The sequence below is a fragment of the Callospermophilus lateralis genome, chromosome 6 (genome assembly GCF_048772815.1).
Source record: "Callospermophilus lateralis isolate mCalLat2 chromosome 6, mCalLat2.hap1, whole genome shotgun sequence".
In the NCBI taxonomy this organism is placed as follows: Eukaryota; Metazoa; Chordata; class Mammalia; order Rodentia; family Sciuridae; genus Callospermophilus; species Callospermophilus lateralis.
In genome coordinates this window covers 132688804-132711993 of record NC_135310.1, presented here as the reverse complement: position 1 = coordinate 132711993, position 23190 = coordinate 132688804, and the positions used below count along the sequence as shown (strand labels likewise).

The window sequence follows — 23190 nt, the reverse complement described above, 5'->3', positions numbered from 1 at the left end:
GGACAGGAGAAGGGTCTGAGGAGAAACCACATGGAAGCTTGACTGGACTGGACTTTTATGGGGCTTTACAGCAGAAAGGGAAGGGCTGGGGACAGGAAAAGGTGTTTTTAGGGTCTTTTGTCCCATTGGATTTGGTCAGGGGAGTTCGCTGAACTCCAGGATTGGCTAGGGGGTCCTGCTGGTTGACAGGCATTAGTCAGGAGATCTTGCTGATTGACAGGCATTTCCCACTGGCGCCTGATTGATGTTCCTTTTCTATGTGGGCTGCTATTCTAAGTCGCTGCCACTGACCTAACATCAATAGAAAACATATCATTCAAATAACATACCATATAGAATGTTTTAACATATTTTTATCATCAAAGTCATTTAATTATCTCAAAAAGATCCAGGTTATTAGTAGTACTTTACCAAACACTCATCAGAAGACTTTTAATCCTTTCCCAATTTTGTTGGGAACATTGTGTTTGGTCATAGTAACACAGATTTAATTGGCACAGCATTTAAGCCTTTCCTCAAACCATAGAGCAGAGAGCTTATTTGCATTATTCATTACAGTGGCTTTTAGAGCATTTAACTTATTTTCAATCCTTCCATCAATCTGATTATGAAGGGCTCTGGAAGTAACTTAAGCCAAATTATTAAGAAAATTCACATGTTCTAACTTTTTAAACATAGTCACAAAGACTATAATTGTAGAAATAATGAATAAATTTAAAGTAGTCACTTCAAGGATCATTAGATCAAGAGCTTGCTTAGGTCTGGTTAATTGGCATGTACCTGTTTTGAAGCCTGAACATTAACTTCAGCTGGAAATAGGACAAAGAAATGTTGATGAAGGGTCAATGTCATTTTCCTCTGTTATAACTAGTGATACAATTAGGCAAGTTGGATTTTTTATAGGCTACAGGATATTTATCATCCTTTCTCTTAATCCTCACATTTCAGAAGTCTTTTAGGTCTGTCAATAATGCAAAATCCTGGAGGCAGAAGTTAAGCATCAAACATCCTTTTGGGTGCCATTACACTAAGGGTTAAAGCTTCTAGGACTTATGGCATCCTCACATAGTTATTTTTGTCAATTCTAGGAGACCAGTCTGTAAATAACTGGCCTGAATGGGAAAATTTTATTTTAACAATCTTTCTATTTTGATAATTGTCCAGATATATAAATATAGTCTTAATTTCTAAGGACCAACATGATTGGTTGGTTTAGGTTTCTCATATGCTATCTTATTCTCAAAAGGTACTCTCAGACATACAGCATGTATCATAGGATCAACATAGGTAGCTGATCATTATAGTCAGTATAATTAATCTAGTTACATGGATGGATTTCCCAGTCCACACTGCAAAGCACATTAAAAGTGGACCTGAGAAATGGGTCCATAGAAGTCTTCATAAGTTTTACTTAGCTGCCAAGCTCGTGAAACTTACATGACTGTAAGCTCTGCAGCTGGGAGATTTACCTTCCTGTGTCAGGGTTTTCAGTCTTTCCACAATGACTGGTTTAAATTCTATCCTTTGAAATTTGACTTAACTTACTAAATCATGTTCAGCAGAAGTAAGACTCTCAGGATCACAATTAAGAAAAATTTTTTAAATATTTTGTAAGATCTAGTGTGTGCATATGGGGTTCTGTTTTCCCTCTTTTTTACTTATTAAAATTGAATAAAAGGCTAGCATAAGTCATAATATCATTAGTTTTAGTTATAGGCAATAGTACCGGTATTTAAATAATAAGAATGGATTTATTAGCTCTAGCTAGTCATAAAATTTGACAAAGATTCATCTACTAGTTATGTTAAGTTCAACATTAATGAATTGGAAAAGGGCCATGTTAAATAGAAACTAAGCCTTTAAATACATGGCTTGATTTTGACTTTAACAAAATTATCAAAACTGAAGAATATAATAAGCTATATATAAAAATTTGTACTTTGAAATTAGTTCTAGATTAATTTAAAGGATTATCTAGATTTGGAAAGCGGCGAGAGACAGAGTTCTTAATTTAAGAACTATGGCCTTTACTAGGGGCATGAGAAATAAATAAATATATATATATATATATATATATATATATATATATATATATATATATATATATATATATATATATCTTTCCAGAATAGAAAATACACAAGTTTAATAAGCATAGAAAAGATATCTTGTTTTTTATCATTAACAAAAAAAGAATTAAAAAATGAATAGTTCTTTATGAAAAACTGTCATTATTGTTGTCAAAATTAATGTTGACCTAAGTGTGGGAAAATAGTATCTCTGATATTAAGATAGTGATCTAATTTAGAATTTATGACATTGAGCTAGCAATGACATTTTGAGATACCTATGTCAAAGCAATCTTTGTGTATAAAGAAACAGTTGTATGAATATCCTTAATAAATTTATTTAATATAGTAAAATTAGCTCTAATAATTATAATTTATGGCTTTACTAATTTTAAAAATATTGATGTATGTAGGGCATTGTCTCATATTATTAAAGTTGAGAAAAGGTCTATCATGTTAAATTTCTTATTGAAATAAGCTATCGGCTATTGAGCTGATTTATTCATGGCTGTGTAATATTTTAGGGGTAACTATTTTTAGAGTCTTTTTTTTTTCAGCGATAAACAATTGATAGGGGCTTGAAGTAAGGCCCTGTTTTAATGTTCAGAGGCTTCCAAAATCTGTTTATAACTTAGAAGAGGAGTAAAATTTTTACCCAGGAAGCTTATTTTTCTTGGGGCTAGGATTAACATTTTTCTGTCTGTATTTTTTTTATTTTTTCTATTTGATCTCTGTATAAATTATGGGGTAACAGCTAAGACCATGCCAATTTCTGTAATTCTTTCATAGTGGGTGGCCCTCTATAAATTTAGGGTGCTATGTACTATATTTTTGAGTCTCTCTATGAAAATAGTAGGATTTTTGTAAAGGCTTACTAAAATTATTTTCTAGGCATTCTGTTTATCTGATGGATCCAATGTGTTCCTAGAAAATTTTCTGTGTCCCAGACAAACCATCAAGCCCATTCCCACTGTGTCATTGGAACATGGCCAAGATAAATCTCCCAAAATTTGTTTTTTGGGTAGTCTTTTACTTTAAAATTTAGCTAAGTGATAGCATAATATCTTTCTAAGAGAGTCAGATATTTGGCATAAATTTTGAAATATTACAATATATGTATTTGGACTTTAAAAAAACTCTCTGAATTTGTTTTTGTCTATATCAAGTGTGAAAGGTCCCCTTTGATCTTATTTTCCAGTAGGTAATTTTTAAGGCCTTTTCTGATTAAAGTAATTGAGGCTAGATATAGAATTGAGATATCTTTTATTAAACATTGTAATTTCCCAGTATATAGACTAGCTGATCCATTTTGATTTTACATGTAAAATGGACAAATGAAAGGAACTTGTAATTACTTCCTGAGAGAAGGTCTAGAAATATCCTTATATTTCAGAATATTATTTTTTAAATGGATTAGTATCTCTCAGTTGTCTTTTAAAAATGTGATTAAGGTTATTTCCCAGTGTAGGAAGTAGCATACAAGTCTTATCATATATTTCATGGAGAATAGGTCCAGTTAGAGAACCCTATATGATATAAATAAATTTTCAGTAAAATTTGTAACTTTCATTGCTTAAAATCAGCATATAACTTAAATTTGAAGAACACCAGCCCTAATAAAATGCTCTCTTAAATCCCATAAATATCTAACAAACAGAAGTAATCTGTAAGAATTAGAATAATCATAATTACAGGTGTTTTGAATTAATCAATTTTAATTTTTAAGAAGTATCAATATTGGAACACTAGGTAGTATTGGAAGATATTTATTGTTTAATCAAGGATGTGAATTTATTCACTAAAAATTTAGTTCTTGTTCAAACGGGAAAATTATTAGGTATAAGCTTAATGTTTAATAAGATCTGTCATGTCAGAATATGGACAAAAATCTTAGCTTACCATCAGTATATTAGTATCAGGGAAATAGCCTGAAATGTCCTAGAATTGATTTGTCCATATAGTCCATCCAGTCATATATAAACTGTTTTCAAACTATCTCAACTTTCTATATCTCTGTCTAGACAATTATACAAAAATTTCCCTATTCAAGAAAATCCTTTTATTATTAAAATCTTAGAATATATAAAGACCTTTTCTTTCTTTCTCTTATGACTCTCTAATGTATGCTTTCTCTGTGTAGAAGCATCCTTTTCTCTTTCTAGAATTCTTCCTTGGTTATATTTGAAATAATTTCTGTAAATCTTACAATCTAAATAATTGTTATTAGTAAGAAGTTTTCTGGACATCTTTTCTTCATAGAATTATACCTGTCTATCATTTACAAAAGCCTGAATAATGATTAGGAATTAGAGATCATTTGATGGTTACATCTTAAACTTTATAATGTAGTATCTTTTGAAGTATTTTACAGCAAATTACATTTATCTCAAATATTTTTTACTATAAAAAGCAGAGCATCAGATAAATATATATGTAAAAGTATAAATTACATTTCCTGTTGAGGGAAAATGATTAGAAGTAAATAGACACTTACATGCTAATTATCTTATTAATTAAAGAGTATAGATTATTTAAATAACTGGGAAAATATTCAGTAATAATAAAGGTATAGCTTATAATTATGTAAATCTTATGAAAATATATGGTTCTTAAAATATTTGGATCCATTTTAACTTATTTTCAACTAGGAGTGCACTTTTATGTGACATCACATGATGTAGTTGAAATAAGATCCTTTGTATATTTTATTTATTTCTTATAATTACATAGTTAGAAATGAAAGGAATAAGGATTTTTTTGACCATCATGAAAACACTGTAAAAATTTTTGGTGCCAGCTTGTTTTCACAATGGTCAAATCCATCCAAATATAGTTCCTAAAAAGAAGGTTAAATTATGGACAAGGTTAGGCAAAATATCTCTTATTCTTGTGACATTATTTTTGCAATTTTTTTCTTAATGATATAGCTATAGAGAAAAAATCAGGTTCCTTAATGGAAGAGTTTGTCAAATCAAATTTTACCTCAAAAAGAAATATCTTTCATTAGTGGGAATGTATTAAAATCACGAAAGAATTTTTTAACAGCTGGGCACAGATCTTGTAATTCTGGTCCTCAGGCTGTGTGAGAAAAAAGTATGGGGCTAGGAGGCAGAGCCAGAAGTCCTGCTTGAGTGATACTGGGAAGGACCAAAGGAAAGCTAGGAAAACACAGGAGGTGGGGCTTTTCCACCACATTGTCCAGCAACCACATGGCTGAAGGGTTTCTCTGTTCAAAAACATGGACCCAAATGTTAAACCAGGTTACAAAGAAAAGACCACTGACTCCAAATGAAATCAAATTAAAGCAAGCTTGTAATTCCGACCGGCCAGGGCTGTCTCTCTGGAACCTGGTGGGAACAGAAGACAGCACCCCAGCCCTCTAGGAGCATAGCTTTATAGCACAAAAAGTTACCCAAAAAAGGGGGTGTCTTGAGAACTTACAGATAACAAGATTTTGACAAGCATAACACAAAGGCTGGTTAATGGTCTTAATGGTTCAGCACTGAAGGAGTAAATTTAGATCCCAGCACCAGAATTTATGAGGCACCATTAAAGCTTCAGAGAAAGTCTTTATCTGACCAGGGAAAGCCAGAATTTATGAGGCACCACTAAAGTTTCAGAGAGGGTTGCAATCTGGTCAGGGAAAGTCAGGCATGGGTGAGTTCAAGGAAAGGGCAGGCATTCCAAGCAAGTTTAGAAATCACAGTAATTTATAGTAAAGTTGAAATTAACTTTTCATGCCTTTGTGGCAAGATGGCTCCCAATCTTAAGAGGGAATTAGGCTGGGTTTATCACCAAAGTGTAACCGAAAGTTTTGCCTGAGGTACTGTGCATTTCACATGTTCAATTTCTAGCAATTCTGGTTGAACCCTTTCCCAGTGACACGTGTTTGTGGCTTCTGGCCATCTAGACTGTGTTTTTGTGAGGGGTTGTAACAGCATGGAGCCAGGAGGCGTGGCTGTTGCCACCAGCCACAGCCAAGGCCTCAGCCAGGGCCTCAGCCACTGCTGTGTGGGGCTTTGGCATTTTGGTCCCATTCGGGGACAAGGTGGCAAGTGTTGCCTTGGCTCCCAGGTGAAAAATCCTTAGTGCTAGGCTGTTTGGCATTAGGCCATTTCCTCCACCTGTGTCCATCCTGCTGGGGTGGGGCTTGCATCCAGCAACTTGTGTGGTGTCTTGGCGCTTGTGCTTTCGTGCTCTTTCATCATGCTGATGAAAAAGGAGGGGCATTTCACTAGTTCCCCGGGGTCGCGGAGGTTGAGAGAGTGGCCCTGTGCTCCCCTGGCCAAGGGCCAGCCCGCCAGAGGTGGAAGCCGGAAGTTGGGCTCAGCCAGCTCCGTCTGCTGCCACTAGGGGCAGGTGTTCCTGGAGATGTCCTGTCAGATCCCCGGATCCAAAGAGCCAGCAGCCCCACTTGCGACACTGCAGGACGCTATTCAGCGCTTTGTTGCTTCCCGGCCCTGGAGGCTCAGGCAGTTGTAGCTGTGCTTCCCTCCCTGTGGGTACGAGCGATAGCCAGCTTGGTCCGTGTCTCTGCCAGTTGCAACCAGCACTTTTGGAATGGTGGCATGGAGTAGTCATGCTCCTTTCCCCCTCACAGTGTATGCGTTCTCGTGGGTGCTTTAAAAGGTCTACACCAGTTACGGTGGGACTGGGTTCAGATGGCCACGACAGCATCCTGTTCCTCCACACTCTGCGAGCCACAGCTGCATTGCGCTTAGCGTGGGCATTCCGCCATTTGCTCTTGTTACTGCAGATCTCTGTTCCATTCTCCAGCAGCTCCCTTCTGAAACTTGGAGGCAGAAAGAAGGGAGAGAGGGAGGAGAAAGGAAGGAGAGAGGAAGGAGGGAGGAAGGAAGGAAAGAGGAAAGAAGAAGGGAAGAAGGAAGGAGGGAGGAAGAAAGAGAGAGAGAGGGAAAAAGAGAGAAAGAAAACAAGAGAAAAGTCCTCAAACCCCCAAATGGGCTTCAGAGGCAGATGCCGGCATTGGCAGGTTTTAGGGCAGCCTGCATTTTGACAAATTAGGTTTTTTTAAAGAGAAGAATATTGCTAGCGGTGGGTCTAGTTATAGACCTCCATAGAAAACATTGGCTAAAGATTTGCACTGATCCCAAAATAGCAGCTGAATTAAAGCTACTCCTGATCCCTGGCAGGACAAGAATGTAATGAGGAAGCTCAATATATATTATTTGAGCACCATTAAAAAACAGAAGAAAAATAATTTTGCCTCTCTAGAAGTAGAAAATAGCCCATATCAAGTTCCACCACAAAAAACTTTTTTTCTCTCTCACGCTCCAAGTGCAGATTCCTAACATATAAACCCCCAAAATCTTTACCTAATATTTCAAAATACAAATATTCCACACAAAGAATTCATAAAAATCCATAAAAGTGCTTTTCCCATGGGCAAGGACTAAATTTAGTGACATTTTTTATCAATCACATTAATAACCTCAGTGGAACCTCCAATTTTCTAATTTTTTATTCTCTACCTCTAATTTGGGTCTCTAAAGTTGCAAAAAATGATTTTTTTTCTCTTTCTAAAGATGAAAAATTCCAGATGTTGTAAGTTTAACTTCACAAATTTTTCTTCTAATTCACTTACATTCTACAAATTATTCCACAATACTCTGAAATCCTAAGTGCCCTTAGCTTCTAGAGAGAAATTTTAAGCCCACTAAATTTCTAAAATTCCACACTAGAGTCTCTGTTCAGCCACATTTGTCATGACACAGGACTAAATCAGTCACAGTCACTCCAGGTGAACTGGGCTGGCACAAAATAATCACACAAAGACAGAGACAATACCTTTTTCTTTGGGTTCTGTGATGGCTCCTCTGACCCAGCTTCCACAAAACAGGCAAGGCAGGCAAGAAAGAGAGAGGGGCGTACCTTGAACCCTGGTTTTATTGGGGGAGGCTGTTCAAAAGAACATTTCATCCATATAAGGCAGAGGGATAATGTTACGAGGGGCAGCCCACTCCCATTGGGTAAAGCCCACTCTCAAAGCTGTGCTCCTCTGCTGAGTAGAGATGGAGTGCTTTTTGGTGAAGAAAGCCAGTCTCCACATTTCCATCACTCAAAGCTAGTGGGCACTCAGCTACTATGTGGCAGCTCCTGATGGAAGGATAGTACTTTTTCTGCTTCTCTCTTTTGTTCCACAATTCATTGATAAGTAGACATTTTCTCTAGGAATTTTCTCCAAACACTAATGGAAACAAATAGGACAAAGTTAAACCTGATTTTCTTTTTATGAGGGATTCTTATCTCAGTGGAAATGATAATTCCCAGACTTCAGCACTAGGTTATCAAATAACCTAAGATTTAGATGAGCATCAGGCTGCTCTACAGACAGTAAACTTATCATTTATACTAAATAACCTCACCAAGTCCAAATTATGTTGCTATATTATGTGCATGTACAAACAAATCCCACTAATATGTACAATTATAATCGCCAACAAAAAAATGGAAAAAAATAACCTCACCAAGGATAATTAGACACTTCCAGAAAATGGGAAGAATACTGTGTAGCTTTATTCCTTAGGGATATGAGTTTTAAATATTCTTAAAAGTGATGTTAAGGGGAAATTTTTAGAAATTTTTATAATTTTTTTTACAAAAAGGTAATAGTAGATTTAAGAATTTTAAAATTGGGCAAAATAATCAGTGAACATTGATTTATTACAGATTCTGGGAAAGTAATTTCTTCAACCCAGAATGAGCAGCTGGATTTTATCTACCCAGGGACCACTCCAGCACTAATCAATTTCCACAAATCTTCCTCCTGTACCTAGTTTATTCATATTCTAAGTGAGAGAACATGTCATCTGTACTTTCACCATCAGATTTACATTATCTGGTTCTTGAGGAATAGAGGAAAAGGGCAATTAAAGAGAAACATCTGTGGTCTTAGCAACATCCCAAAACTACTCTGCACTCACAATGGTAAATTATGGGCCTGCTAGGATCCAGATCTTTTTGTGTAAAAAATTATTTTTCTTCTTTCTTTTTTATTTTCATTCATTTTTCTACAAGTGACATAATTTCATTTTTCTTAATAGTTGAATAAAACTCTATTGTATTTATATACCACATTTTCTTTACCCAGTTATCTGTTGATGGACACTTAGTCTGGTTCCACACTTTGGTATTATGAAATATTCTGCTATATTTGTGCATTATTATGCACATATTGCTATAACTTTCATTCTCTAGGATAAATACCAAGGAGTGACATAACTAGATCATACGGTGGTTCCAATACTAAGTCTCTTGAGGTTGTACTTATGTACAATGCCACCAACAGCGTAAAAGTATTTTATTTTCTTCACATCCTCTCCAGTATTTATTACTGTTTGTATTCTTGATGGCTGCCAGTCCGTTCAGTCACCTGATTCTTGGCAAAACTGCCAAGAACATACATTGGAGAAAAGACAGCTTCTTGAACAAATTATGCTGGAAAAACTGGTTATCCATGTGTAGAAAAAAGAATGAGCCAGGCAAGGTTGTGCATGCCTGTAATCTCATGGCTCAGGAGCCCGAGGCAGGAGGATTATGAGTTCAAAGCCAGCCTCCACAAAAGCAAGGCACTAAACAACTCAGTGAGACCCTGTCTCTAAATAAAATACAAAATAGGGCTGGGGATGTGGCTAAGTGGTCAATGGCCCCTGAATTCAATCCCTGATACCAAAAAGAAGAAGAAGGAGGAAGAGGAGACTAGACTCCTGTCTCTCATCCTATACAAAAAGGTAACTCAAAATGGATCAAAGTCTTAGGTACAAGAACAAAAAAAAAAAGAAGAAAAAGAAAAAAGGAAAAAGAAAATTTAAAAAATAAAAATAAAAACAGAAAAAGAAGGGGAAACGTGAAACACTATGACAGATAAGCACAAGTGACAATTCCTGAACAAGAACCAGATCTTAACACAGGGAAATGTTGGAACATCCACCTGGTCACCATCTTTCCTAACATCCCCACTGGCTGCCTGAGCCCACACTGAATATTTATTAAATCACAAATTTCTCTACTAATAGTTTGTTTACCTTTAGAAAGAATCAGAGAGGAGAATAGGAGAGTCAGTAGAATTAATTGGTCATAACTTTCCTAGCCTTGTATTTGTATTTATGACCAGGGTAGCTCCACAAAATGTACGACCACAAGAATGGGAACCTAAACAGAATAAGTTATACTCTGGGTATGTATATTCTGTCAAAATAAATTCTACTGTCATGCATAACTAAAAGTATAAAAAAGAGAAAGAATCAGAGGGTATTCAGCAAAAGCAAGGATTTGGGCAGCTTTCCTGGGATCTAACACCATAGATGGGGAGTATAAGAAACTCAGTGTGTATCTCAGCAGGAGCAAAGTGGCATTAATATGCCACTGCTGTTGAAATTCCCTACAATTCATTTGTTATGCTCTTTGACTTTCTTCTCTGTACCTCCAGGAAAAAATAATTCTCTAGAAGAGGGTACACTGGACCTGATATCTGATTCCTTCAAACAAAGATAATTTTGGAGCATTGACTAATATTCTATATTGTGAAAGATTCACTCCTGACACCTGATTTAAATGGATGTGGAGGTTGTGACCGGTGGATTCAATAAATAGGCTGTCAACATTTTTGTAAAATTGGAGGTTTTTCTAGCCAAGTGTTCTGGCACACACATCTCAGCAACTTGAGTGGCTGAGGTAGGAAGATCACGAGTTCAAGGCCTGCCTCAGCATCTTAGCAAGACCTTGTTTCAAAATAAAAAAAGGGCTGGGGATTTGGCTCAGTAGTTAAGCAATCCTGGTACTTAATAACCCTAGTTAATATTTAATATTCCTGGTTATTGAAACCTGGGTTTAATCCCTGTTCCCCCCACCCCAGAAAAATAATTGGAGGCTTTCTTAAAAACTTCCCTATTCTTTTGGGTAAATATGTACAACTTAAATTTTTGACATTTAAATAAATGGACAATGTAAAAAATAGGTAGTCATTGGAAATGGAACATAAGCCAACAAATCAGTAAGTGATTTCCTATGAATTAAATTTACTCAAAGAAAAATAAATTCCAGAATATTTACCAATTGTAGTTAAAATCTCTAATGAAGAATGAGTTCTCCATATGGATATAAAACTGATATTTTCTATAGTATTTTTAAAAAATATTTCCCTGAAAAAAAATCCTACTTTAGACATTTGGCCTGCATAGGTTTATGACTAATCTTAACATTCAAAAGTTAAATTATCATTCCCACATTACCTACTTTTCCCCAAATTTTCCCATTTTCAATAACCACTACTTTCATTTGCCTCACCACTCAAGATGGAAGCAAGACTTACATTGATGCTTCCCTGTCACCAATTGTTCAGGTTTACCTGAGTCATTGGAAACTACCAATGTCAAAATGGGAAAATTTTCAGCAAGCCAGGACAAGATTTTACCCTACTTGTCCCCACAGTATTTATCAAAATCACCATCAGATTTCCATGATTTTATCTCCAAAATGCATCTTGGACCGATCCATCTGTCTCTGTTCCTATTGACAAACTTCTAGTCCAAGCTATAACCATCATCTTGGTGACTGCTGGAATCTGCTCACATCTATATCTTACCACCTAGTTTCTCTGGGTTAACCAGAATGGTTTTTGAAAAATATTACACAGAACAATTTTATTATCCAATACATAAGTAAGTACTGGATTTTATACTTCTTTGTATTGATCCTTAATTGTTTTATGCCTGTTCTCTTATATTTCCCAGTCCCATATTTTGTGGCAAGATAAGATTTTTAAGTACTGCTTTGACAATTTTGTTTGATTTTTTGTGTTAGCTTCCAGATCCTGACACTGAAAACATAATTTTATAAATAACATAAAACATTATTTGTGTTATTTATGAAAACATAAATAAAAAGGAACATTTCTTATGAATGTGTGTGTGTGTGTGTGTGTGTGTGTGTGTGTGTGTATATATATATATATATATATATATATATATATATATATATATTTTTTTTTTTTTTAACGTAAGTCTGGTGCAGTGGTGCACACCTGTAATCCCATGTCATTGATTCATACTCTGAATTATATATATGAAAATTAGAATTTACAGTAGATGCTGCTATAGTGGCCATTTCCAATGGAGATTTAGGAGAGACAGTATATACCCATGATATAATCCCTACGGCAGCATCAAACATCTCCTTGCCCATTGGACCTTTTGAAATACTCATAGATCCCTATATACATAAGGTTACTCCTTTTTGTTTACCCCAATTTCTTCCATTGCTTAAATATACCATGTCAATCCTTCATGAACTCTTTGAATTTTATGAAAAAATTATTACATGTGTATATTCATACTCCTGTTTTAAAACAGTATTCATTGACGAGGCTTATGTTGAAGTGGCTACTTATGCTTCCATGAGTGTTATTAGCACAAATCTTCTATACAGTACCATGATTATAGATGACACACCTTTGTGTTTTTCTTTAATTTCATTTAAATTTATTCTTTTTTTATTGGTTGTTCAAAATATTACAAAGCTCTTGACATATCATATTTCATATATTAGATTCAAGTGGATTATGAACTCCCATTTTTACCCCAAATACAGATTGCAGAATCACATTGGTTACACATCCACATTTTCACATAATGCCCTATTAGTAACTGTTGTATTCTGCTAACTTTCCTATCCTCTACTATCCTCCCTCCACTCCCCTCCCCTCCCATCTTCTCTCTCTACCCCATCTACTGTAATTCATTTCCCTTTTTGTTTATTTTCCCTTCCCCTCACAACCTGTTATATGTAATTTTGTATAACATTGAGGGTCTCCCTCCATTTCCATGCAATTTCCCTTTTCCCTCCCTTTCCCTCCCACCTCATGTCTCTGTTTAATGTTAATCTTTTCTTCCTGCTCTTTCTCCCTGCTCTGTTCTTAGTTGCTCTCATTATATCAAAGAAGACATTTGGTATTTGTTTTTTTAGGGATTGACTACCTTCACTAAGCATAATCTGCTCTAGTACCATCCATTTCCCTGCAAATTCCATGATTTTGTCATTTTTTAGTGCTGCGTAATACTCCATGGTGTATAAATGCCACATTTTTTTTATCCATTAATCTATTGAAGGGCATCTGGGTTGGTTCCACAGTCTAGCAATTGTGAATTGTGCTGCTATGAACATCGATGTGGGAGTATCTCTGTAGTACGCTCTTTTAAGGTCTTCAGGGAATAGTCCGAGAAGGGCAATGGCTGGGTCAAATGGTGGTTCCATTCCCAGCTTTCCCAGGAATCTCCATACTGCTTTCCAAATTGGCCACACCAGTTTCCAGTCCCTCTAGCAATGTACAAGAGTACCCTTTTCCCCACATCCTCGCCAGCACTTGTTGTTGTTTGACTTCATAATGGCTGCCAATCTTACTGGAGTGAGATGGTATCTTAGGGTGGTTTTGATTTGCATTTCTTTGACTGCTAGAGATGGTGAGCATTTTTTCATGTACTTGTTGATTGATTGTATGTCCTCCTCTGAGAAGTTTCTGTTCAGGTCCTTGGCCCATTTGTTGATTGGGTTATTTGTTATCTTATTGTCTAATTTTTTTGAGTTCTTTGTATATTCTGGATATTAGGGCTCTATCTGAAGTGTGAGAAGTAAATATTTGTTCCCATGATGTAGGCTCCCTATTTACCTCTCTTATTGTTTCTCTTGCTGAGAAAAAACTTTTCAGTTTAAGTAAGGCACAGTTGTTGATTCCTGTTATTAACTCTTGTGCTATGGGTGTCCTATTAAGGAATTTGGAGCCCAACCCCACAATATGTAGATCAGAGCCAACTTTTTCTTCTATCAGACACAGAGTCTTTGATTTGATATCTAACTCCTTGATCCACTTTGAGTTAACTTTTGTGCATGGCGAGAGGAGGGGATTCAGTTTCATTTTGTTGCATAGGGATTTCCAGTTTTCCCAACACCATTTGTTGAAGATGCTATCATTCCTCCATTGCATGCTTTTAGCTCCTTTATCAAATATAAGATAGTCGTAGCTTTGTGGATTAGTCTCTGTGTCCTCTATTCTGTACCATTGGTCCACCCACCTGTTTTGGTACCAGTACCATGCTGTTTTTGTTACTATTGCTCTGTAATATAGTTTGAAATCTGGTATCGCTATACTGCCTGATTCACACTTCCTGCTTAGAATTGCTTTTGCTATTCTGGGTCTTTTATTCTTCCATATGAATTTCATGATTGCTTTATCTGTTTCTACAAGAAATGCCTTTGGGATTTTGATTGGCATTGCATTAAACCTATAGAGAACTTTTGATAATATCGCCATTTTGATGATGTTAGTTCTGCCTATCCATGAACAGGGTATATTTTTCCATCTTCTAAGATCTTCTTCTACTTCTCTTTTTAGGGTTCTGTAGTTTTTATTGTATAAATCTTTCACCTCTTTTGTTAGGTTGATTCCCAAGTATTTTATTATTTTTTTTTTTGAGGATATTGTGAATGGAGTGTTTTTTCTCATTTCCGTTTCAGAAGTTTTGTCGCTGATATACAGAAATGCCTTTGATTTATGCGTGTTGATTTTATATCCTGCCACTTTGCTGAATTCATTTATTAGTTCTAGTAGTTTTTTTTTTGTAGACCCTTTTGGGTTTTCTAGGTATAGAATCATGTCATCCGCAAACAGTGATAATTTAAGTTCTTCTTTTTCTATTTTTATGCCTTTAATTTCTTTCATCTGTCTAATTGCTCTGGCCAGTGTTTCAAGAACTATATTGAATAGAAGTGGTGATAGAGGGCATCCCTGTCTTGTTCCAGATTTTAGAGGGAATAACTTCCATTTTTCTCCATTCAGAATGATGCTAGCCTGAGGCTTAGCATAGATAGCTTTTACAATGTCGAGGAAAGTTCCTGTTATCCCTAGTTTTTCTAATGTTTTGAACATAAAGGAATGCTGTACTTTGTTGAATGCTTTTTCTGCATCTATCGAGATGATCATATGGTTCTTATCTTTAAGTCTATTGATGTGGTGAATAACATTTATTGATTTCCGTATATTGAACCATTCTTGCATTCCAGGGATGAATCCTACTTGATCATGGTGCATAATTTTTTTGATGTGCCTTTGTATCCGATTCACCAGAATTTTATTGAGGATTTTTGCATCAAGGTTCATCAGAGATATTGGTCTGTAGTTTTCTTTCTTTGAGGTGTCTTTGTCTGGTTTTGGAATCAGGGTGATGTTGGCCTCATGGAATGAATTTGGAAGAGCTCCCTCTTTTTCTATTTCCTGAAATAACTTGAAAAGTATTGGTATTAATTCTTCTTTAAAGGTTTTGTAAAACTCCGCTGTATACCCTTCCGGTCCTGGGCTTTTCTTGGTTGGTAGTCTTTTGATTGCTTCTTCTATTTCATCCATTGAAATTGGTCTGTTTAAATTGTGTGTATCCTCCTGACTCAGTCTGGGCAAATCATATGACTTAAGAAATTTATCGATGTCTTCACTATCTTCTATTTTATTGGAATATAGGTTTTCAAAATAATTTCTAATTGTCTTCTGTATTTCTGTAGCATCTGTTGAGATATTGCCTTTTTCATCCCGTATGTTAGTAATTTGAGTTCTCTCTCTTCTTCTCTTCGTTAGCATGGCTAAGGGTCTATCAATCTTATTTATTTTTTCGAAGAACCAACTTTTAGTTTTGTTAATTTTTTTAATAGTTTCTTTTGTTTCAATTTCGTTAATTTCCGCTCTGATTTTAATTATTTCTTGCCTTCTGCTACATTTGCTGTTGTTTTGCTCTTCCTTTTCTAGGGCTTTGAGATGAAGTGTGAGCTCATTTATTTGTTGGTTTTTCCTTTTTTTGAGGAATGACCTCCAGGCGATGAATTTCCCTCTTACAACTGCTTTCATTGTGTCCCATAGATTCCTATATGTTGTGTCTGTATTTTCATTTATCTCTAAGAATTTTTTGATTTCCTCCTTTATGTCTTCTGTAACCCATTGATCATTCATTTTCCATGTGATGTAGGATTTTTCCTTCCTTCTTTTATCATTGATTTCCAGTTTCATTCCATTATGATCAGATAAAATACATGGTATTATCTCCACCCCTTTATATTTACTGAGGGTTGCCCTATGGCATAATATATGGTCTATTTTTAAGAAGGATCCATATGCTGCTGAGAAAAAGGTATATCCACTTGATGATGGTTGATATATTCTATATATGTCAGTTAAGTCTAGGTTATTGATTGTGATATTGAGTTCTATAGTTTCTTTGTTTGGAGGATCTGTCCAATGGTGAGAGAGGTGTGTTTAAGTCACCCATAATTATTGTGTTGTGGTCTATTTGATTCTTGAACTTGAGGAGAATTTGTTTTATGAACATCACAGCACCATTACTTGGTGCATAAATATTGATAATTGTTATGTCTTGTTGGTGAATGGTTCCTTTTAACAGTATATAATGTCCTTCCTTATCCCTTTGGATTAACTTAGTCTTGAAGTCGATTTTATTCGATATGAGGATGGCCACCCCTGCTTGCTTCCGAGGACCGTGTGCATGGTCTTTTTTTCCCACCCTTTCACCTTCAGCCTGTGTATGTCTTTTCCAATCAGATGTGTCTCCTGGAGGCAACATATTGTTGGATTTGTTTTTTTAATCCATGTTACCAGCCTATGTCACTTTATTGGAGAGTGTAAGCCATTAACATTTAGCGTTACTATTGATATATGGTTTGTACTGCCAGCCATGTTTGATTATTTATCTTTTTTTTTTTAATTTAGTTTGTTTCTCCATGATTAGCTTTCCCCCCTGCCCTCTGTCATTACCGAGGCACTTCCCACTGATGGCTTTGGTTGTAGTTTTTCATTTCTTACTCGTGTAGTGTTTTGCTCATGATGCTTTGCAATGCTGGTTTTCTGGCTGCAAATTCTTTTAGCTTTTGTTTATCATGAAAGATTTTTATTTCGTTGTCGTACCTGAAGCTTAATTTTGCTGGATACAGAATTCTTGGTTGTCATCCATTGTCTTTCAGTGTTTGAAATACGTTATTCCAGGATCTTCTCACTTTCAGTGTCTGTGATGAAAAATCCGTTGTTAACCTTATTGGTTTACCCCTGAATGTAATCTGCCTCCTTTCTCTTGTAGCTTTTAATATTTTCTCTTTGTTCTGTATATTGGCTATCATCATAACAATGTGTCTTGGCGTTGGTCTACTGTGATTTTGTGTGCTCGGTGTTCTGTATGCATCTACAATTTGTATATCTGTTTCCTTTTTTATTTCTGGAAAGTTTTCTGTAATTATTTCATTCAGAAGGTTACTCATTCCCTTGGTTCGATTCTCTGTACCTTCCTCTATCCCGATGACTTGTAGGTTTGGTTTTTTAATGTTATCCCATATCTCTTGGATGTTTTTCTCGTGATTTTTTTACCAGCCTTTCTGAGTTGGCTAGACTCTTTTCAAGATGATATATTTTGTCTTCATTATCTGACGTTCTGGCTTCTACTTGCTCCACTCTGTTAGTGATACTCTCAATTGAGTTTTTAATTTGGTTTATCATTTCCTTCATTTCTAGAATTATTGTTTGATTTTTTTATAATCTCTATCTCCTGATAAAGATGCTTTACTTCTTCTTTTATCTGTTTATGTAATTCATTTTCAATGTGTTCTTTCACTGTTTGGATTTGCTGTCTTGTATCCTCTTTAAGGTTCCATTCCATCTGTCTAAGGTGTTCCTTGAGTTCTTTATATGACCGTTTTTCTGGTGACTCTAGGTCCTCCTGAATATTTAGGCTGTCCTTCATTGTTTGTACTCCCTTTCTTCCTTGCTTTTTTATGCTGCTCATGTTACTTCTTGTTCTGTTTGATTGCTGAGTTACTGTTGACTCTTATAAATTTATCTGATGCTTGGGAGGAAAGATATTAGAAGGGAAGGGAAGAATTCACCAAAGAGAATGAGGGTAGGCAAGTAGAATTCAAGAAAGGTGGAATAAAAAAATTGAAAAGAGATGAAAAGACAAAAAATAGAAAATAAGGGAAGAAAGAAAAATTTTTAAAAAAATAATGATAATAAAAAAATGAAAATTAAAATTTAAAAAATAATAATAATAATAAAAATTTTTAAAAAGTTAAAAAAATTAAAAACATTTAAAAAAGTTAAAGAACAACAACCACAAAAAAGAAAATGAAAATGAAAGAAGAAAAAAAACAAATTAAAAATAATAATAATAATAATAATAATAGTAATAATAAATGCAGTCATAGAGTCCGATTAACTTCTCTTCCAGTAGGTGGAGCTGTGTCCACTGGGTCAAGCTTCTCCTCTCAATAGGTGGGAACAAGTCACTGTGCAGCAGCTCTTCCTCTCAGACTGGGCGGGTCTTCAATCCTGAGTGTCTACGGCCTTCTCTTGTGTTTCCTCGAGCCAGGCCCCGCTCACCTGTGAGGCTCACCACAATACTGGCTATACACCAGGTCTGCTGCTCCTGGGAGCCCTGTTTTTATTAGCGCCTGGGCACACTCTCCCTGTTTACCTCCCTCAGATCCTAAGTTTGTAGTGCTTGGGGCTGAGAACCCCCAGCGAATTTGCTTACCTTCCAGTAGCCACACCCCTGGTATCTGGTGCAAGAGACCTCAGTTGTCAGCACTGGTGGGAGCGGTAGCCGGGAGTCCCGCGCCGCGAGTCCCGCGCCACGAGTCCTGCGCCACGAGTCCCGCGCCACTCCTGATTCCCTCGGTCTGGCTATTGCGCTCACGGGAGAGCTGGGAGGGGCCCTTAAGTTTTCCCCGCTGTTCTATAGCTGAAAGAGCTGTGATCAGTCGAAAACAGGGATGGTGATGTCAGCTCTCCAAGATGGTGGCCGCTGGCTTCCTCTGTGGTCTGACTGGTGTGGAGAACCGAATTGGACCGCTTCCTTCCCCGTCTCAAACCCAGAATTCAGCTCTGAGTACAGTAATTGCACAGCTGGCGGGAGCCCGCAGAATCCACAGCGCTATATCTTTGCATTGCTGTCTCGTCGTTTCCCAGCGCGCGCGCCACAGACTCTAGCCGCGGGGCGATTTGCTGAATAAGCAGCGTGACCCTCCTTGAGGAAAAATCTCTCAGGTTTGAGCCCCAGTAGCTGATCCTCATGCAATGAAAATCCTTCCTCTAGGTTTTGGAGCACCCTGATTTTGCTGGAAATTCCTAACAAGCTAGCTTTTTTTAGCCATTCTACCTCGTAATTTTCCTGCTCAGTGACGCGGTACACGGGGGTGATGCACTCTCTTCGCCGCCATCTTTCCTCCCACTGATGACACACCTTTGACTAGAAGGTGTTTAGCCAATCTTTGGCCCAGCAGTTTTTTGAATGTTTCATATCCAGAATGTCTTAATCTGAGGAATGGAGCTGAAGGGAATTTCAGGCTATATTTATGAACATTGGATGAAAAAGAAAACTTTTGTTATTAATGCATACTACCATTGGGTTAAAGAGGAGCTAGATAAAATAGTGGCATAGGTACTGAAAACTGGGGGAGTTTTACTACATCCACTGGTGGAGGAAAAGTGAAGGATAATCCAGCATTCTGCCTACACTTTTTAATAAAATTCCCACATACACTTTCCAGGGAATACTACTAATAATAGTATGTTTCAGTGTAAAGCCCATCTTGGGATGAGATTGATTGAAAATAGAACCAGCATGGAATTTATGCTACAAGTTTTTAATAAATTGCTAAGCATAGAAGAAAGAATGAAAGAAAGTAACTTCACCTCAGAATTTCCAGTCACACATATGGAGTCAAATGTTCATTTCCACATCAGAGTTTTTGAAAATCATTACAAATGTCTCTGCCAAAGATATCTAGCCTTTAATAAAACAGTGGGTAGACCGAAGTAGAATGGAAAAATTTTATGGAACTTTTATATTTAATAAAATGTGAAATGTCTTAGAGTTGGAAATAAAATAAGATTATACATCTAGAACTCAGAAAAATATGGTACCACTTAAAGTGATAGTTCAAGAATTAGATAGATGTTTCAATCATACATGGCAAATTGAAGAAAACTACCTTAAACATGATATACTCTGCCATTCCAAAAGCTGATGGAATAATAAGAAAAAAAATCCCAGTGAAGAATGGAGAAGAAGTTGACATAGACCTTTCTGCAATGAATGCTGATTCCCCTTTGTTGTGGATAAGGATAGACCCAGATATGTCATATTGAAAAAGGAAGAATTTGAGCAAGATGATGATGTGTAGAAATATCAACTCCACTATGAGGGGGATGTTGTTGCACAGTAGGAATTCATCTTAACTTTGGAAAAATTCCCTACTCCAGCATCTCACTTTTCCTATTCCAGCATCTTATTTTCACTGACACATTAGAATAAGGACAGTGTTTCTACTGAGTAAGAATGTCAGCTTGCTCCTGCCTTGCAAAGACTGAAAATTGAACAGAGAGCACATGGACTGAACCAAGGACCATAAAATCACTCTTTACTAGAATGTTTTGTTGTAAAAATTGTCCAGATATTGTAAAAACAACCAACTTCATGATATTTTAATTTTATTTTCTACAAAAGATTGTGCCAGTTGCAATGGCTTTATTAAGAGATGTTCATAACCTCTGTCCCAGAGAAGTCTTAACATTTATTTTAGATTTAATCAAGTAGAATGACAACAGGAAAATAATTTTTAATTTATCTACTATTGTGCAGAAATAATTGATGCCCTGGTCAACTCTGTTACATCTACAGTCAAAGTGAATAATAAAGTTAGAATGCTGGATAACTTAAATCCTGATATGCGACTGATTCTTGAAGAAATCATCAGGTTTTTGTATACAAAAAATCTTCTTCCAAGTTATAGACACACCATCACTGCCAGTTTTTTGAGAGTCACACAGGTACTTCAAAAGAATGGACATGCACCAAGTGATCCAGCTCTTTTGAAATCTTATACCGAACACAATCACTTTGTGGACATCAGGATAGCAGCTTAGGAAGATGCTGTTAATTTTACTAAAGTGGAGAGCAGTTATGAAGAACTATAGTGGCTCTTTAGTATGATTCAGAATGACCCTGAACCCTGTGTGAGGCATAAAATTCTAAACATTGTTAAGGCACTATTCCAAAATCTCAACTAAAATTCTGGGTCTTTTTGAAGCAAAGACAAAGGATTTATAATGGCAAGGGCCAAGTGAGCAGAAAGCAGACAATTTTGCAGCCCAAGTTGCTGAATGCAGATAAGGGTCACTTAAAAACAGAAAAACCAAAAAGTAGGGGGCTGAGAGAGGCAAATACAATCATAAGACACATTTCTTACAGTGCCACCTTGTTCTCAGAATTGGCACTTCCTGTACCTAACTCAGGAAGTAAGCTAGCACCAGTTCCACAGTTTAAAGATATTATGGTCAGAGTGCTAGTGGGTAAGGGTGGAGATGTGAGCTTCTATGTGAGTGGGCTCATGCAGAATGAGTTCTGCACAGGTTGAGAGGTCTGAACTGCTAAGAGCCATAGCCAAGTAGGAATGATGCATGGCATTTTTGGTTAAAAGGTGATGCCAGCAAGCCATTGAGATGATAATGATTATGTTAAGATCTGAATTTAATTGGATATTAGACCCCTGCTGTCCACCTAGGCCTGCTACTTTGGAGCTCTCCCAGGACTCCCGGAGAGTTCCCATTGGTTGGGGAAGTGCTGTAGGAGGGATTTCCGGGGGAGGGAGTTCCGGAGGAGGGAGTTCTGGTTGGAGTAGTGTGTCCCGGGAGGAGCCATGTGGCGTGGCATTTGGCATTTTTCCCGGGAGCATGTGTGGAGTGTGCTGGTGGAGTTCAGAAATAAAGTTTGTTCCTGCTCATGATTTGTGCCCAGCCAGACTATGGCACTGAACAGAGTGGGATCAACCTGATTTAACTTTCAAATCAGCCCATAATAATATGTTGACTAAGAATCCACCATTTACAAAAAAAAAATGGAGTTTGCCTTATGCAATGAAACCTTGGTACATCAACTTTGGAAATTTATGAATTCTGGAACTTCATATGACTGAAGGTTGTAGTGTGGCGCTGTGAACTTGTTTTGCACATTTTGGGCCTCAGTAGACCTTCCTGTTTACCATACCAGAATTTGGGTTGGTTCTTTATATTTATTTATTTATTTATTTTTTAGTTATAGGTGGACACAAATCTTTATTTTATTTCATATGTGGTGCTGAGGATCAAACCCAGTGCCTCATGCATGCTAGGTGAGTGCTCTACATTTGAGCCACAACCCCAGCCCCAAATGGTAAGATTTTCTTTTTTTGGTGGTGCTGGGGATTGAACCAGGGCCTTATACATGGGAGGCAAGCACTCTATCAACTGAGCTATATCCCCAGCCCTTGGGTTGGTTCTTAATCTTAAGGAAAAAAAAACTGTCTTGAATCCAGAGGCAATAGCAGGTGACAAAAAGCTGTGAGTTAATCCAAGCAGTCATGCACAGCTAGTTGTATTTCAAAACCCAGAAGATTTTTTTGCCAAGGGAGCATCTTATAATGTTTCAGCTCATCAGCAGGGAGTGAAGAAAAAGGCTGATACACCACTGAGGTTCCCACTAGAACCTGGTAAAATACTGGAGATGAATGAGGATAACAGTAAGGTCAAACTCAAAATCAGATTTTCAAATTCTCAAGATGAGGAGGAGATTGACATGGTACTGTTCATGATAGTGAGGCCTTCATTTTCCATTATCTGAATATGCTTGAAAGACCATTAACTCCAGGACTCTCCAAATATTGACCAGCTAGCTCTCTATCTACTCTAATGCCCCAGCATTCATCAGGTTGTGATAGCACAGTCACCATAAAACCCCAGTGGAGTATGGAACTTACACATAAGGGACCAGGTAATGAACAATCAATCACCTTTGGGGATAAGTATGTATCCAGTGGCAAGAGCTCCACTTTCAGCATTTACTAAGGAATCTACATCCTCCAAACACAGTGAAGAACATCACCATGAGCATAAGAAAAAGAAGAAGCACAAAAGACAAGCATAAGCACCACAGCAAAGAAAAGGACAAGGGTCCTTTCACTTACTCAAGCACTGCTATTGGCAGTTCTGCTCATTTTCCTCTTTCAAATTGAAAAAGAGACAAAG

The 23190-nt window shown here is 36.7% G+C and overlaps 1 pseudogene; it reads left to right on the top strand.

Moving 5' to 3' along the window:
- Positions 1 to 12120: 12120 nt before the first annotated feature.
- Positions 12121 to 23089, top strand: LOC143402164 (transcription initiation factor TFIID subunit 2-like; annotated as a pseudogene).
- The last annotated feature ends 101 nt before the right edge of the window (positions 23090 to 23190 follow it).